At 37.5% G+C, this 17,574-nt stretch overlaps 1 pseudogene across 1 annotated transcript in view; it reads right to left on the reverse strand.

Moving 5' to 3' along the window:
* LOC309819958 (olfactory receptor 2G3-like) overlaps positions 1–17,574 on the reverse strand; it is a 33,262-nt pseudogene that overhangs the window by 11,092 nt on the left and 4,596 nt on the right. The window lies entirely within an intron of this gene.

A 17,574-nucleotide genomic window follows, 5' to 3' on the forward strand; every position in this document is an offset into this window, starting at 1 on the left:
CAGAACTGGGGATTTATACTCAATTTATAGGAAGATTACATATAATTCTGTCACCTTCAAACATTTATTTTATGTCTTGGTCATCAGAAACTGACTCTATGTCCTTACTTCTTCATGAATTTAACAGCATAATGAACACGTGCAAATTATTTATTCATTTTCACTGTGATCACTTTAAATGTTATTGCTCTCTGATGTCAGGGTCTAGAGCACCTTGGAGAAATGAGAGAAATGCTACACAAATGAATCAAATATCATTTTAAACACATCAATCTCTTGTGAAAAAAAACTCATCTCCTTGTTATTATACACCATTTAACTCTGTATACTCCACTGATGTATGAGGTCAAATATGCAGGAGTTTTTAAGGAATAAGACACAGTGAAGAACTGGAAGCTTTTTCTTCTATTCCCATCACCAAACATGACAGTCCAGGAGGCCTGTGGAAATCCAACTTGTGAAAAGGATCAGTTTGCCATACTGGCCTGAGAATTACTCCAGGTGATTAGAAATAGCCAGGTGCAATTGGCTAGGTTAAAATATTCTTGTAAAGAAGTAGTACTTTTAGCTTGTGTAAAATTTATTGCAGACTCAGTTTCTCCATTCTCTCTCTGTCCCATTCATGGAGCTAGGAAGTTACTCAGAAGTTAAGGCTCAGACAACTTCACATGATATGACATGCTAAAAAGACAAAACTACTTAGACCTCAACAAAACCCTATACACAATGAGCCTCAGAGCTGCTTCTCGCCAGTTTTTAGCACACATAATGAAATGATGAAGTGCCAAAAGATTTCTTTTTGGTCAAAGCCCTTGCTAAATAACCTTGAGGAACAGGTTAAGAGCTGCATTTTGCACAGGAATTCACTACACTCCATAAAGGTCTGATGGTGAATCTGCCCATGATTATATAATGCATAAAGGATTCACAGCGCTTTCCTCCGAAGAATGTAAAACCTCCATTCTCTAATTTCAGGTGGAAGTTTCCTGGCCAGCCACTCCAGAGGCAATCCTCCCAACATGTCTCATTTCTGAGCTCCCACATGGTGCACAGAAGCATAACGGCCCAGCCCTAAATATAGGAATACGTAAATTGATGACACCACACACTGCCAATAGTGTACAAAAGGGTTTATTACTTCCATAATTGAGGTCTCTGAGGAGTAAGGCAGGCCTCACAAGAAGGCATGAAATGGCTTGAGAGTGCAAGGAAAAGTACATGAACTTAATTTTTAGTTGAGGTTGTGGGTGGACTGAAGAGAGAGTTCACATACAAGGGCAGAAGCAGGCATGAATTGAATCTCTTGTCACTGCCAAAGGAAGGAAACTAAGGCTTTCCTATCATCATGGATACATGTGGGTCACAAGAGGAGGAAGGAGGGATGAGGCTTCAAAGCTGTCAGCAGTTAAACATAAAAAACTGGAGACAGAGACTTCTCTTTTCTTGTTCATTGTATAATGAACTTAGAAACTATCATTCCTAACCTCACAAGAAAAAAAACAAAGAACTGAAGACACAGAGCAAACCAGTTTCCAAAATCGGAAAGATAGAAAGAAGCTATTTTGAAACAGCTATTCTTTTTTTTTTTTTTTTCTGTACGTGGGCCTCTCACTGTTGTGGCCTCTCCCGTTGCGAAGCACAGGCTCCAGACGCGCAGGCTCAGTGGCCATGGCTCACGGGCCCAGCCGCTCCGCTGCATGTGGGATCTTCCAGGACTGGGGCAAGAACCCGTGTCCCCTGCATCAGCAGGCGGACTCTCAACCACTGTGCCACCAGGGAAGCCCTGAAACAGCTATTCTTAACAAGGCCTATCCTCAGAAGAGACTATTTCACCAGGGCCTAATGCAAAGACAAAAAAGAATACAACATCTAAGAACTTTGGGACAATGACAGCAGGTGTAAAATACACATAATGAGAATACCTGATAGAAAAGCAGAAAGGAAAAAAAAATAAGTGAAGCAATCATCACTGAGATTTTCCTAACATTAGTGATAGTCAGCAAACTGCAGATCCAGGAAACTAAGAAAAACACAAAACATGAAAAACAAAAAAACAACACCAAAAACTTCACTGCCAAGCACATCATTTTCAACTGGAGAAAAATCAAAGACAAAGGGAACATTCTGAAAGAAGCCAGAGGGAAAAAACAAACCTTAGTTTTACTTAAGGATAAGAATTAAATCAGACCTCTTTTCAAAAACTATGCAAGCAAGAAATATCATATAACTGGAATCAAACTATCCTTTGGAATCTGGGTTCTTTCACTTAGCAATAAATATATATATATAAGATTTATCCATGTTGTTGCATATATTAATAGTTCATTACTTTTTATTGCTGAGTAGGATTGCATTGTACAGATGTACTATAATTTATTCATTCACCAGATGACATTTGAGTTGTTTCCAGGTTTTGGTGATTATGAATAAAGGTGCTGTAAACATTCACATACCAAAAAACAAAACAACAACAACAAAAAACCCAACTATGCAAGAGAATGGAATGAAATATTTAAAGTGCACAGTGTAAAAAAACACCATCCTACAACTCTGTGTCAAGCAAAATTATTCTTCAAAAGTGAGGGAGAATATTTTGTAATAACCTACATGGGAAAAGAATCTGGAAAATAATTATATATATAAATTAAATAACTGAATATATATATAATAATTGAATAACTTTGCCATATATCTGAAATGAACACACACTATAAATCAACTATACTTCAATAAAAAAATATTAAAAAGCCGATAAGCCTTTGTAATAAAAAAAAAAATCTCTAGGACTGCTGCATCTCAGGAAAAAAAAAAGTGACGGAGAAATACTTTCTGAGAAAAATTGAGGAACTCTGATATCAATACACCTGGTTTTACAAGAAACAGTAAAAGAAATTCATTAGAAGGTACAGGCATACCTTGGAGACAATGAGGGTTCAGTTCCAGACTACCACAATAAAGCAAATCACATGAATTTTTTGGTTTGCCAGTGCATGTAAAGTTATGTTTATACTATTCTGTACTCTGTTAAGTGTGCACTAACGTTATGTATAAAAATACAATGTACATACCTTAATTTAAAAATACTTTATTGCTAAAAAATGCTAACCATCATCAGAGCCTTCAGCAAGTGATGGCAGTAACATCAAAGATTACTGATCACACACCACCATAACAAATGTAACAAAAATTTGAAATATTGTGAGAATTACCAAAATGTGACAGACACACAAAGTGAGCAAATGCTATTGAAAAAAAGGTGCCAATAGATTTGCTTCACACAGGGTTACAACCAACCTTCAACTTGCAAAAAATGCATTACCTGTAAAGTGCAATAAAGTGAATTGCAATAAAATAAGCTATGTCTGAAAATGATATAAACAGGTGAAACATTAGAAAAGAGGACCCTTTAAGAACTGTTCTCAGTTCACTATAGCCTTGTTGGTCTCATGGACACAAGCCCCACTGGTTTTCAAAGCTAGATGTTTTGGAGCTTCCCTGGTGGTCCAGTGGTTATAAGATTCTGCCCTTCCACTGCAGGGGGCATGGGTTCCATCCCTGATCAGGGAACTAAGATCCCACATGCTGTGTGGCTAGATGTTTGGGGGGCTTGTCTTCATGTGTGACTCTTAAAAGCTGGGGTGCCAAGTGTGGGGTCTAAACCCTTTGCTCCTCAAGGAGAAGCTTGGAGTTTTGAGTGTCTTCCTGAAGGTGGGGTACCATGTGGGGGGGGTTGGTTATGGTAAGATTGTGCCTCAGCTTCTACCCACTTTGATGTGGGTGTTCTCATTTGCCCTGTGCATAGGGAATCGCCAGTTATGGGCAACGAGAGATGAGCTGCTGCATGTTCCTGTATGCATGACAATGTCTGCTGCTGCCCTGCTGGATCACACCCCAGGCTCTCGGGGCTCTCTCCGCATAGCTAGACTGAGTCCTCTCCCAGGGCCTGTCTGCCCGGGATTCCTGGGGTGCTGCCGTGTGTGTGCAAGGACAATGGTTGCTTCCAGCCGCCCCACCAAGATCACACCCAAGACCCTTGGTCTTTGTGTCCAGACCAAATCTTTCCCTAGGTCCCAGTTGGCCCAGATCTCCCACCAGGCTGTGGCGTGGAGTGTGCAGGGCCAGGGTATTTGCCCAATTCAGACTGGGGAGTGGCGAGGCTCTCTCTGCCCTGATTGTTGACAAGCCAGCATGTGCACAATCCTTGCGAGTAGTGTCTTGGCCTCTCCAGCCCTTCTGACTGTCCTAGTGGTTCTCCAAGCAGCCAAGGGAGCTAGTCTCCTCTCTGCAGGATGCCAGGACTGGGACACACAGACTGTGGCTCCACCTGCTTGCTCCCCAAGGTGAGGGGCTGCCCGTGTGGACCTTCTCTTCCTTTCAGATCCCTCCCAGGGGCACAGATCCCAACCTGATGTCTTTTTTTCTGTCCTACCCAGTTACATGGAGATCTTTCTTGCAGCTTTGGTTGTACAGAAGTTCTTCTGGGGACCTCCCTAGTGGTCCAGTGGTTAAGACTGCACTTCCACTGTAGGGGGCGTGGGTTCGATTCCTGGTTGGGGAACTAAGATCCTTCAAGCTGTGTGGCGTGGGCCAAAAAAAAAAAGTTCTTCTATCAGGTTCCAGTTAATTTTCTGTGAGAACTGTAGAAGATTTTTGATGTGTTTTTAGGGGTAGGTGAGTTCCACATCCTCCTACCCTGTCATCTTGATTCCCCTTTCTCCTTTCCAATTATTAAATTATTATACTATTTGTTATGGTGATCTGTGATCCATGATCTTTGATGTTTCTACAATGACTCACTGAAGGCTCAGACGATGATTGGTATTTTTTAGCTCTAAAGTATTTTAAAAGTAAGGTATGTACACTTTTTATACATAATACTATTATACACTTAATAGACCTTGATATAAGGTAAACATAGATTTATATACACTAGGAAACCAAACTTCATGTGATAATTGCTTCATTGTGATAACTGCTTTATTGCAGTGGACTGAACCTGCAATATCTCTGAGGTATGCCTGTGGTAGATACACAAAATATAAAGATAAGGAATCTAAGCATACCAAAAAAGACAGGAATCTAAGCAAGCGAAGAAGACAGGAAAATAGGAATTACAAAACAGCCAGAAGACAGTGAACAAAATAGCAATAAGGACATACCTATCAATAATTACTTTAAATGTAAAAGAAATAATAAATTCTCCCATCAAAACACAGAGTGGCTGAATGGATTTAAAAAAAAAAAAAGACTCACCTATATACTGCCTACAAAAATCTCACCTGAGATAAAAGTGCACACAAAGACTGAAAGAATGGAAAAAAAATATTCCATGCAAATGGAAACCAGAAGAAAGCTGGGGTAGCTATACTTGTAACAGTCAAAATAGACTTAAGACAAAGACTGTTATAAGGGACAAAAAAGGTCATTATATAATGATAAAGGGGTAAATCCAAAAAGAGAATATAATATTTGTAAACACTTATGCACTCAAAATAGAAACATTTGAATATATAAAACAAAATTTAACAGATCTAAAGGGAGAAGTAGAAAGCCATACAATAACAGAAAGGGACTTTAATATCCCAATTTCATCAGTGGATACATCATTCAGACAGAAAATCAATAAAGAAACACTTGCCTTCAGTGACATATTAGGCCAGTCATTCTGTCCAAAAGCAACAAAGATACACAATCTTCTCAAGGGCACACGGAACATTCTCCAGGAGACAGCATATGTTAGACCACAAAACAAGTCTTAATAAATTTAAGATTAAAGTCACATTAAGCATCTTTCCCAACCACAATGCAATACAACTAGAAATCGATTATGAGAAGAAAACTGGAAAATTCACATGTGGAGATTAAACATGATACTGAACAACCAATAGGTTAAAGAAATCAAAAGAGAAATTTTAAAAATTACCTTAGACAAATGAATTGGAAATATAGTAGAACCCCATTATCTGTGAGGGATACATTCCAAGACACTGAGTGGATGCCTGAAACCATAAAGAGTACTTAACCCCACAAATATAATGTTTATTCCTATACATACACATGCACACACAGAGTGCATACAACGAACAAAGGGATGATTCATATCCCAGGCAACATGTAGCAGGACGGGACAAAGTTTTCTCACACTCCTCAGGACAATGCACAATTCAAAGCTTTATTTTAAAAAATGTTTAATGTATTTTTAAAATGTTTATTTCTGTAATTTTCCATTTAATATTTTCAAAGCACAGTTGACTGCAGGTAACTGAAACTGTAAAAAGCAAAACTGCAGATAAAGGGAGACTATTGTGCAACATACTGAAACTTACAGGATGCAGCAAAAGCATTTCCAAGAGGGAAGTTCATAGTGACAATGATAAATCAAGAAACAAAAAAGATCTCAAAAAACCTAACTTTACACCTCAAGGAGCTAGAAAAAAAGAAAAAACAAATGCCAAAGTTAATAAAATGAAGGAAATAACAAAGATCACAGTGGAAATAAATGAAAAAGACTGAGAGTAAAAAAAAAATCAATGAAACTAAGAGCTTTTAAAATATGACAGAAAAAAAATTAAAAAATAAAAAAATAAAATATAAGACAGATATCCAGTAGAGATGGTGGAGGAATAAGACGTGGAGATCACCTTCCTCCACACAAATACACCAAAAATACATCTACATGTGGAACAACTCCTACAGAACACCTACTAAATGCTGGCAGAAGACCTCAGACTTTCCAGAGGGCAAGAAACTCCCCACGTACCTGGCCGGGTGGCTGACAGGATCTTGGTGCTCTGGCCTGGTGCCAGGCCTGAGCCTCTGAGGTGGGAGAGCCGAGTTCAGTTCACTGGACCACCAGAGACCTCCTGGCCCCATGTAATATCAATCAGAGAGAACTCTTCCAGAGATCTCTGTTTCAACCCTAAGACCCAGCTCCACTCAACGGCCAGCAAGCTCCAGTGCTGGACACCCCAAGCCAAACAACTAGCAAGACAGGAACACAACGTGACCCATTAGCAGAAAGACTGCCTAAAATCATACTCAGTTCCCAAACACCCCATAACACACCACTGGACACAGCCCTGCCCACCAGAAAGACAAGATACAGCCCCACCCACCAGAACACAGGCACCAGTCTTCTCTACCAGGAAGCCTACACAAGCCCCTGAACCAACCTTACCCACTGGGGGCAGACACCAAAAACAACATGAACTACGAACCTGTAGCCTGCAAAAAAGAGACACCAAACACAGTAAGTTAAACAAAACGAGAAGAGAGAGAAATATGCAGCAGATGAAGAAGCAAGGTAAAAACACACCAGACCAAACAAATTAACAGGAAATAGGCAGCCTATCTGAAAAAGAATTCAGAGTAATGAAAGAAAAGATGACCCAAAAATCTTGGACATAGAATGAAGAAAATACAAGAAGTGTTTAACAAGACCTAGAAGGACTAAAGAGCAAACAAACAATGATGAACACCACAATAAATGTAATCAAGAATTCTCTGGAAAGAATCAACAGCAGAATAAATGAGGCAGAAGAAAGGGTAAGACCCTGGAAGATAAAATAGTGTAAACAACTGCTGCAGAGCAGAATAAAGAAAAAAGAATGAGAAGAATTCAGGACAGTCTCAGAGACCTCTAGGACAACATTAAATGTATCAACATTCAAATTATAGGGGTCCCAGAAGAAGAAGAGAAAAAGAAAGGAACTGAGAAAATATTTGAAGAGATTATAGTTGAAAACTTCCCTAACAAGGGAAAGGAAATAGTCAATCAAGTCCAGGAAGCAGAGAGAGTCCCATGCAAGAGAAATCCAAGGATAAACACGCCAAGACACATATTAATCAGATGATCAAAAATTAAATACAAAGAAAAAATATTAAAAGCAGCAAGGGAAAAACAACAAATAACATACAAGGGAATCCCCATAAGGTTAACAGCTGATCTTTCAGCAGAAACTCTGCAAGCCAGAAGGAAGTGGCAGGACGTACTTAAAGTGATGAAAGGGAGAAACCTACAACCAAGATTACTCAACCAAGCAAGGATCTCATTCAGATTAGACAGAGAAATTAAAACCTTTACAAACAACCAAAAACTAAGAGAATTCAGCACCACCAAACCAGGTTTACAACAAATGTTAAAGGAACTTCTCTAGGCAGGAAACACAAGAGAAGGAAAAGACCTACAATAACAAACCCAGAACAATTAAGAAAATGGTAATAGGAACATACATATCAATAACTACGTTAAATGTAAATGGATTAAATGCTCCAACCAAAAGACACAGACTGGCTGAATGGATACAAAAACAAGACCCGTTTATATACTGTCTACAAGAGAGCCACTTCAGACCTAGGGACACATACAGATGGAAAGTGAGGGGATGGAAAAAGATATTCCATGCAAAGGGAAACCAAAAGAAAGCTGGCGTAGCAATTCTCATATCAGACAAAAAAGACTTTAAAATAAAGACTATTACAAAAGACAAAGAAGGACACTATATAATGATCAAGGGATCACTCCAAGAAGATGATATAACAATTGTAAATATTTACACACCCAACATAGGAGCACCTCAATACATAAGGCAAATACTAACAGTCATAAAAGGAGAAATCGACAGTAACACAATCATAGTAGGGGACTTTAACACCCCACTTTCACCAATGGACAGATCATCCAAAATGAAAATAAGGAAACACAAGCTTCAAATGATACATTAAACAAGACAGACTTAATTGATATTAATAGGACATTCCATCCAAAAACAACAAAATACACTTTCTTCTCAAGTGCTCATGGAACATTCTCCAGGACAGATCATAGCTTGGATCACAAATCAAGCCTTGGTAAATACAGGAAAACTGAAATCGTACCAAGTGTCTTTTCCGACCACAATGCTATGAGACTAGATATCAATTACAGGAAAAAATCTGTAAAAAATACAAACACATGGAGGTGAAACAATACACTACTTAATAACCAAGAGATCTCTGAAGAAATTAAAGAGGAAATCTAAAAATACCTAGAAACAAATGACAATGAAAACACGACAACCCAAAACCTATGGGAGGAAAAAACAATTCTAAGAGGGAAATTTATAGCAATACAATCCTACCTCAAGAAACAAGAAACAAGCAATACAATCCTACCTCAAATAAACAACCTAACTTTACACCTTAAGCAATTAGAGAAAGAAGAACAAAAAACCCCAAAGTTAGCATAAGGAAAGAAATCATAAAGATTAGATCAGAAATAAATGAAAAAGAAATGAAGGAAACAATAGCAAAGCTCAATAAAACTAAAAGCTGGTTCTTTGAGAAGATAAAGAAAATTGATAAACCATTAGCCAGACTCATCAAGAAAAAAAGGGAAAAAACTCAAATTAACAGCATTAGAAATGAAAAAGGAGAAGAAACAACTGACACTGCAGAAATACAAAGGATCATGAGAGACTACTACAAGCAACTATATGCAAATAAAATGGACAATCTGGAAGAAATGGACAAATTCTAGAAAAGCACAACCTTCCAAGACTGAACCAGGAAGAAATAGAAAATATAAACAGGCCACTCACAAGCACTGAAATTGAAATTGCGACTAAAAATCTTCCAACAAACAAAAGCCCAGGACCAGGGCTTCCCTGGTGGCGCAATGATTGAGAGTCTGCCTGCCAATGCAGGGGACACGGGTTCGTGCCCTCGTCTGGGAAGATCCCACATGCCGCGGAGGGGCTGGGCCCGTGAGCCATGGCCGCTGAGCCTGCGCGTCCGGAGCCTGTGCTCCGCAGTGGGAGAGGCCACAGCAGTTAGAGGCCCGCGTACCGCAAAAAAAAAAAAAAAAGCCCAGGACCAGATGGCGTCACAGGCGAATTCTATCAAATATTTAGCAAAGAGCTAACACCTATCCTTCTCCAACTCTTCCAAAACATAGTAGAGGGGAGGACCCCTGGTAGCAAAACCAGACAAAGATGTCACAAAAAAAGAAAACTAAAGGCCAATATCACTGATGACCATAGAAGCAAAAATCCTCAACAAAATACCAGCAAACAGAATCCAAAAGCACTTTAAAAGGATCACACACCATGATCAAGTGGGGTTTATCCCAGGAATGCAAGGATTCTTGACTATACGCAAATCAATCAATGTGATACACCATATTAACAAACCAAAGGATAAAAACCATACAATAATCTCAATAGATGCAGAAAAAGCTTTCAGCAAAATTCGTTTATGATAAAATCTATCCATTTATGATAAAATCTCCAGAAAGTAGGCATCGAGGGAACTTACCTCAACATAATAAAGGCAATATATGACAAACACACAGCCAACATTGTTTTCAACGGTGAAAAACTGAATCCACTTCCTCTAAGATCAGGAACAAGACAAGGCTGCCCACTCCCACCACTATTATTCAACATAGATTTGGAAGTTTTAGCCACAGCAGTAAGAGAAAAGAAAGAAATAAAAGGAATCCAAATCAGAAAAGAAGAAGTAAAACTGACCCTGGTTGCAGATGACATGAAACTACACATAGAGAATCCTAAAGATGCTACCAGAAAACTATTAGAGCTAATCAGTGAATTTGGTAAAGTAGCAGGATGGAAAATCAATACACAGAAACCTCTGGCATTCCCATATACTAACAATGAAAAGTGTGGAAGAAAAATTAAGGAAACACTCTCATTTACCACTGCAACAAAAAGAGTAAAATACCTAGGAATAAACCTACCAAAGGAGACAAAAGACCTGTATGCAGAAAACTATAAGACACTAATGAAATAAATTAAAGATGATACAAACAGATGGATATATATGTGTGTATGTATGTGTGTGTATATATATATATATATATATATATATATATATATATATACACACACACACACAAATACACACACACATACACACCATGTTCTTGGATTTGAAGAATCAACATTTTGAAAATGACTATACTACCCAAAGAAACCTATAGATTCAATGCAATCTCCATCAAACTACCAGTGGCATTTTTCACAGAACTAGAACAAAAAATTTTACAATTACTATGGAAACACAAAAGACCCCGAATAGACAAAGCAATCTTGAGAAAGAAAAATGAAGCTGAGGAATCAGGCTCCCTGACTTGAGACTACACTACAAAGCTATAGTAATCAAGACAATATGGTACTGGCACAAAAACAGAAATATAGATCAATGCAACAGGATAGAAAGCCCAGAGATAAACCCACGCACCTATGGTCACCCTATCTTTGATAAAAGAGGCAAGAATATACAATGGAGAAAAGACAGCCCTCTCAATAAGTGGAGCTAGGAAAACTGGACAGCTACCTGTAAAAGTGTGAAATAGAACACTCCCTAACACCATACACAAAAATAAATTCAAAATGGATTAAAGACCTAAATGTAAGGCCAAACACTATAAAACTCTTAGAGGGAAACATAGGCAGAACACTCTATGACATAAATCACAGCAAGATCCTTTTTGACCCACCTCCTAGAGAAATGGAATTAAAAACAAAATGAAACAAATGGGACCTAATGAAACTTAAAAACCTTTGCACAACAAAGGAAACCATAAACAAGATGAAAACACAACCCTCAGAATGGGAGAAAATATTTCCAAACAAAGTAATGGAGAAAGGATTTATTTCCAAAATATACAAGCAGCTCATGCAGCTCAATATCAATAAAACAAACAACCCAATCCAAAAATGGGCAGAAGACCTAAATAGACATTTCTCCAAAGAATATATACAGATTCCTAACAAACACATGAAAGGATGCTCAACATCATTAATTGTTAGACAAATGCACATCAGAAGTACAACGAGGGCTTCCCTGGTGGCGCAGTGGTTGAGAGTCCGCCTGCCGATGCAGGGGACACGGGTTCGTGCCCCAGTCCGGGAAGATCCCACATGCAGCGGAGCGGCTGGGCCCGTGAGCCATGGCCGGTGAGCCTGCACATTCAGAGCCTGTGCTCCGCAACGGGAGAGGACACAACAGTGAGAGGCTCACGTATCGCAAAAAAAAAAAAAAAAGAAAAAAAGAAATAAAAGATAAACTGAAAAACCTTTAGCTAGACTCATGAAGACAAAAAAGAGAAGATCCAAATAATAAAATCAGAAATGAGAAATGTTACAACAGGTACCACAGAAATACAAAGGATCAGAAGAGACTTCTATGAACAATTACATGCCCCCAAAATTGGACAACCTATAAGAAATTCCTAGAAACATACAACCTCCCAAGACTGAATCATGAAGAAATAGGAAAGCTGAAAAGGCCAATTACTAGTAAGGTGATTCAATCAGTAATCTAAAACCTCCCATCAAAGAAAAGTCTAGGGCCAGCTAGCTTTACTGGTGAATTCTAACAAACATTTAGAGAAAACTAATATCAATCCTTTGCAAACTCTTCCAAAAAATAGGACAGAACACTTCGAAACTCATTTTACAAGGCCAACATTCTGCTCATACCAAAACCAGACAAGGACTCCACAAGAAAATTACAGGCCAGGAAGAAAGTAAATATAAGAATCCTGAAGAAACTATTATTATACAAAGTTCAACAACAAATTAAAGGGATCACACACCATGTTCATGTGGGATTTATTCCAAGGATGCAAGGATGGTTCAACAGCTGTGTATCAATCAATGTGATACACCACATTAACAAAATGAAGGATAATAACCACACAGTCATCTTGATAGATGCAGAAAAAGCATTTGACAAAATTCAACATCCATTTATGATAAAAATACTCAATAAAGTGGGTATAGAGGGAATGTACCTCAATATAATTAAAACCATATATTACAAGCCCACAGTTAACATCATACTCATCAGTGAAAAGCTGAAAGTATTCCCTCTAAGATCAGGAACAAGGCAAGGATGCCCACTCTTGCCACTTTTATTCAACATAGTATTGGAAATCCTAGCCATAGCAATCAGAGAGAGAGAGAGAGAGAGAGAGAGAGAGAGAGAGAGAGAGACAGACAGAATCTAAATTGGAAAGGAAGAAGTAAAATTGTCACTCTTTGCAGATGACATAACACTATGCACAGAAAATCCTAGTGACACCAAAAAACTAGTAGGGCTCATTAATAAATTTGGTACAGTTGCAGGATACAAAATTAATATACAGAAAAGCTGAAAGCTTTTCTTCTAAGATCAGGAACAAGACAAAGATGCCCACTACATAGTATTGGATAAGCTAAAACAATTAGGCAAGAAAAAGAAACAAAAGGCATCCAAATTGGAAAGAAAGAAGTAAAACCGTCACTATTTGCAGATGACATGACATTATATATAGAAAGCTCTAAAGACTCCATATCTGTTGGAACCAATAAACAAATTCAGTAAGGCTGCAGGATACAATATCAATATACAAAAATCTATCTCTATACACTAACAATGAATTATCAAAAATAGAAATTAAGAAAATAATACTAATTAGTTTGGTATTAACAGTTACATGCTACTATATATAAAATAGATATAAATAAGGACCTATTATTTAGCACAAGGAGCTATATTCAGTATCTTGTAATTACCTATGATGGAAAATAATCTGAAAAAGGATTATATATAACTGAATCACTTTTACTGTATACCTGAAACTAACACAACATTGTAAATCAAGTATACTTCAATTTAAAAAAAAAAGCCAATTAGTAATTAGCAAATCAGATCATATTCTAATTAGATCAAACTCTTGAAAACCAGGAATTTCAGTCTGAGAGAAAAGAGATACACATTTACTAGAGAGACTAAAATCCTGTAGTCCTGTGGAAACATCAGTCTAAACTTAAATTTTATCTTTTGTAAAAAAACAAAAAATTCTCTACTTCAGTGACAAAAAAAAGAGAAAACAATTCTATTTACAACTGCATTAAAAAGAATAAAATACCTGAGAATAAATTTAACCAAGGACGTGAAAGACTTGTATACTGAAATTTATAAGGTGCTGATGAAAGAAATTGAAGATACAAATAAATGGAAAGATATTTTGCCCTCATGGATTGGAAATATGTCCATTCTACCCAAGGCAATGAACAATTCAATGCAATCCCTATCCAAATTTCAATGGCATTTTCCACAAAATAGAACAAACAATACTAAAATTTGTATGGAACCACAAAGACCCTGAATAGCCAAAGTAATCTTGAGAAAGAACAATACTGGTAGCATAATGCTTCCTGATTTCAAACTATATTACAAAGCTAAAAACAAAACAGTATGGTATTGGCATAAAACAGACATATATAGATCAGTGAAACAGAATAAAGAGTCTAAGGAAAAAACCCCATGCGTATATGGTCAATTAATTTTTGGCAAAAAAACCCAGAATATACAATGGGGAAAGGACAGTTTCTTCAATAAATGGTTTGGGAAAACTGGACAGCTACATGCAAAGGAATGAAACTGGACCACTATCTTACACCATATACAAAAATCAACTCAAATGAATTAACTAAATTGGAAGATTGGGATAGACATACACACACTAATATATAAAAAATAGAGGACTTCCATGGTGGTGCAGTGGTTAAGAATCTGCCTGCCAATGCAGGGGACACAGGTTCCATCCCTGGTCTGGGAAGATCCCACATGCCGCGGAGCAACTAAGCCCATGCGCCACAACTACTGAGCCTGTGCTCTAGAGCCCACGTGCCACAACTACTGAAGCCTGCATGCCTAGAGCCCATGCTCCGCAATGAGAAGCCACTGCAATGAGAAACCCGTGCACCACAATGAAGAGTAGCCCCCGCTCTTTGCAACTAGAGAAAGTCTGCATGCAGCAACGAAGACCCAACACAGCCAAAAATAAATAAATAAATAAATTCAAAAAAAAGATAGTAAGGACCTACTGTATGTATAGCACAGGGAACTCTACTCAATACTCTGAAATGACGTATATGGGAAAAGAATCTAAAAAAGAGTGGATATGTGTACAACTGATTTACTTTGCTGTACACCTGAAACTAACACAACATTGTAAATCAACAATACTCCAATAAAAATTTTTTTTAAATGGCATAAGACTTGACATAAGCCTCAATACCATAAGAATCCTAGAAGAAAACACAGGCAGTAACCTCTTTGATATCAGTCTTAGAGATGATTTTTTTGGTTTTGACACCAAAAACAAAAGCAAGAAAAGCAAAAGTGAACAAGTGGGACTACATCAAACTAAAAAGCTTCTGCACAGCCATGGAAACCATCAACAAAAAGAAAAGGCAAACTACTGAGTGGGAGAAAATACTTGCAATCAAATGTGATAAGGAATTACTATCCAAAATATATAAAGAACTCATACAACTAACTCAACAGCACAAAAACAATCTGATTTAAAAAAAATGAACAGAGGATCTGAACTGATACTTATCCAGAGACATACAGATGGCCAGTAGGTACATGAAATGTGCTCAACATTACTACCACAATGAGATATCACCTCACACCTGTTAGAATGACTATTATCAAAAAGACAAAAACTAACAAGTGTTGGTGAGTAAGTGCAGAGAAGGCAACTCTTGCACATTGTTGGTGGGGATGTAAATTGATGAAGCCACTATGGAAACCAGTGTGGAGGTTCCTCAAAAAATTTAAAAATCCAAACAAATTTTTTGGCCAACCCAATATTTGCACCCCCATGTTCTCTGCAACACTATTTACAATAGCCAAGACATGGAAACAACCTAAGTGCCCAATGATGGATGAATGGATTTAAAAAATGTGTACACACACACATATATATATATAATGGAATACTAGTCAGTCATAAAAAGGAAATCTTGCCATTTGTGACATGGATGGACCTTAAGGGTATTATGCTAAGTGAAATAAGTCAGAGAGAAAAATACCATATGATCTTACCTATATATGGAATCTGAAGCAAAGAACGAAAACCCTGAGTATTCCCTCGCAGTCCAGTGATTGGGATGTGGTGCTTTCACAGCCGTGGGCCTGGGTTCAATCCCTGTTCAGGGAACTAAGATCCTGCAAGCCATGCAGCAAAACAAACAAACAAAAAAAAAACCCCCAAGTTCACAGATATGGAGAATAGACTGGTAGCTGCCAGAGGTGGGACGTGAAGGTGTGGGGGGGGGGCGCTGTTGAGGGGTGGGCGAAATAGGTGAAGGCAGATCAAAAATTACAAACTTTCAGTTATAAAATAAGTCAGGGGATATAATGTGCAGCATTGTGACTATAATTAATAATACTTTATTGCATATCAGAAAGTTGCTGAGAGGAAATTTCAAAAATTTCATCACAAGAAAAAAAACTGTAACTGTGTGATGATGTTACGCTAGTTTAACTAGACTTATTGTGGTAATACTTCACAATGTATACAAATATCAAATCGTTATATATCAATTATATCTCAATATCTCACTTGAAATATATCAATTATATCTCAATAAAAATAAGTAAAATGACCAAAAAAAGAAATGATTAAGGAAGACATAAAAATTGCAGGAACAGAGACTATCAACAAAACCAAAAGCTGGTGTGCTTTGAAATAATCAGTAAAATTGATAAAGGTCTAGTCAAGCTAACTGAGTAAAAAGGGTAGACAGAAGTTAGTAATATCAGGAATGAAAGGAGTGTAAATAAAATGGAAAACCATTTGATAGAATCTAACATCCACTTATGATAACACACTAGGAATAGAGGGGAGTTCAGGCTCTTGAGATAGAACATCTTCATGAAACTTGTAGGCAACATCACAATGGTGAGAAACTAGATGCTTTTTTTTTGTAAGGTAAGAAACTAGGTAAGGAAGTCTCCTCTCACCACTCCTATTCAACACTGTACTGGAAGACCTAGCTAATGCAATAAGGCAAGAAAAGGAAATAAAATGTATACAGATTGGGAAGAAAGAAATAAAACTGTCTTTGTTGTGTATGACATGATTTTCTATGTAAAATATCTGAAAGAAACCATAACACCAGAGATCCCTCCAGGAATTAATGAGAGTATAGAAAGACTGAGAATACAGAAGTCAACTGCTTTCTTATAGACCCAGAGAAATATAGCCAACTGATCTTTGATAAAGGACTAAAAGGCAATTCAATGGAAAAAAGAAAGTCTTTTCAACAAACAGTACTGGAAATAGTGGATATCCACATGCAAAAAACAAGTAAACCTAGACACAGACCTTACACAAAACTTAAAATAGACCATAGCTCTAAATGTAAAATGCAAAAGTAAAAAACTTCTAGAAGATAACATAGGAGAAAATCAAGGTGATCTTGTGTTAATTGATGAATTTTAAGATACAACACCAAAAGCAAGATCCAAGAAAGAAAACAATAAGCTTCACTTCATTAAAATCCCCTGTGCTACAAAAGACAGTGGTAAGAGAATATAAAGACAGTCACAGATTGGGGAAAAAATCTTTGCAGAACACTTATCTGACAAAGGACTGGTATCCAACAAGTCTAAAGAACTCTTAAAATGCAACAGTAAGATGACAAACAATCCAGTTAAAAAATGGGCAAAATTCGGGACACTTCCCTGGTGGTCCAGTGGTTAAGACTCCATGCTTCCAATGCAGGGGGC

This window comes from Grampus griseus (genome assembly GCF_964374135.1).
Source record: "Grampus griseus genome assembly, chromosome: 3".
NCBI lineage: Eukaryota > Metazoa > Chordata > Mammalia > Artiodactyla > Delphinidae > Grampus > Grampus griseus.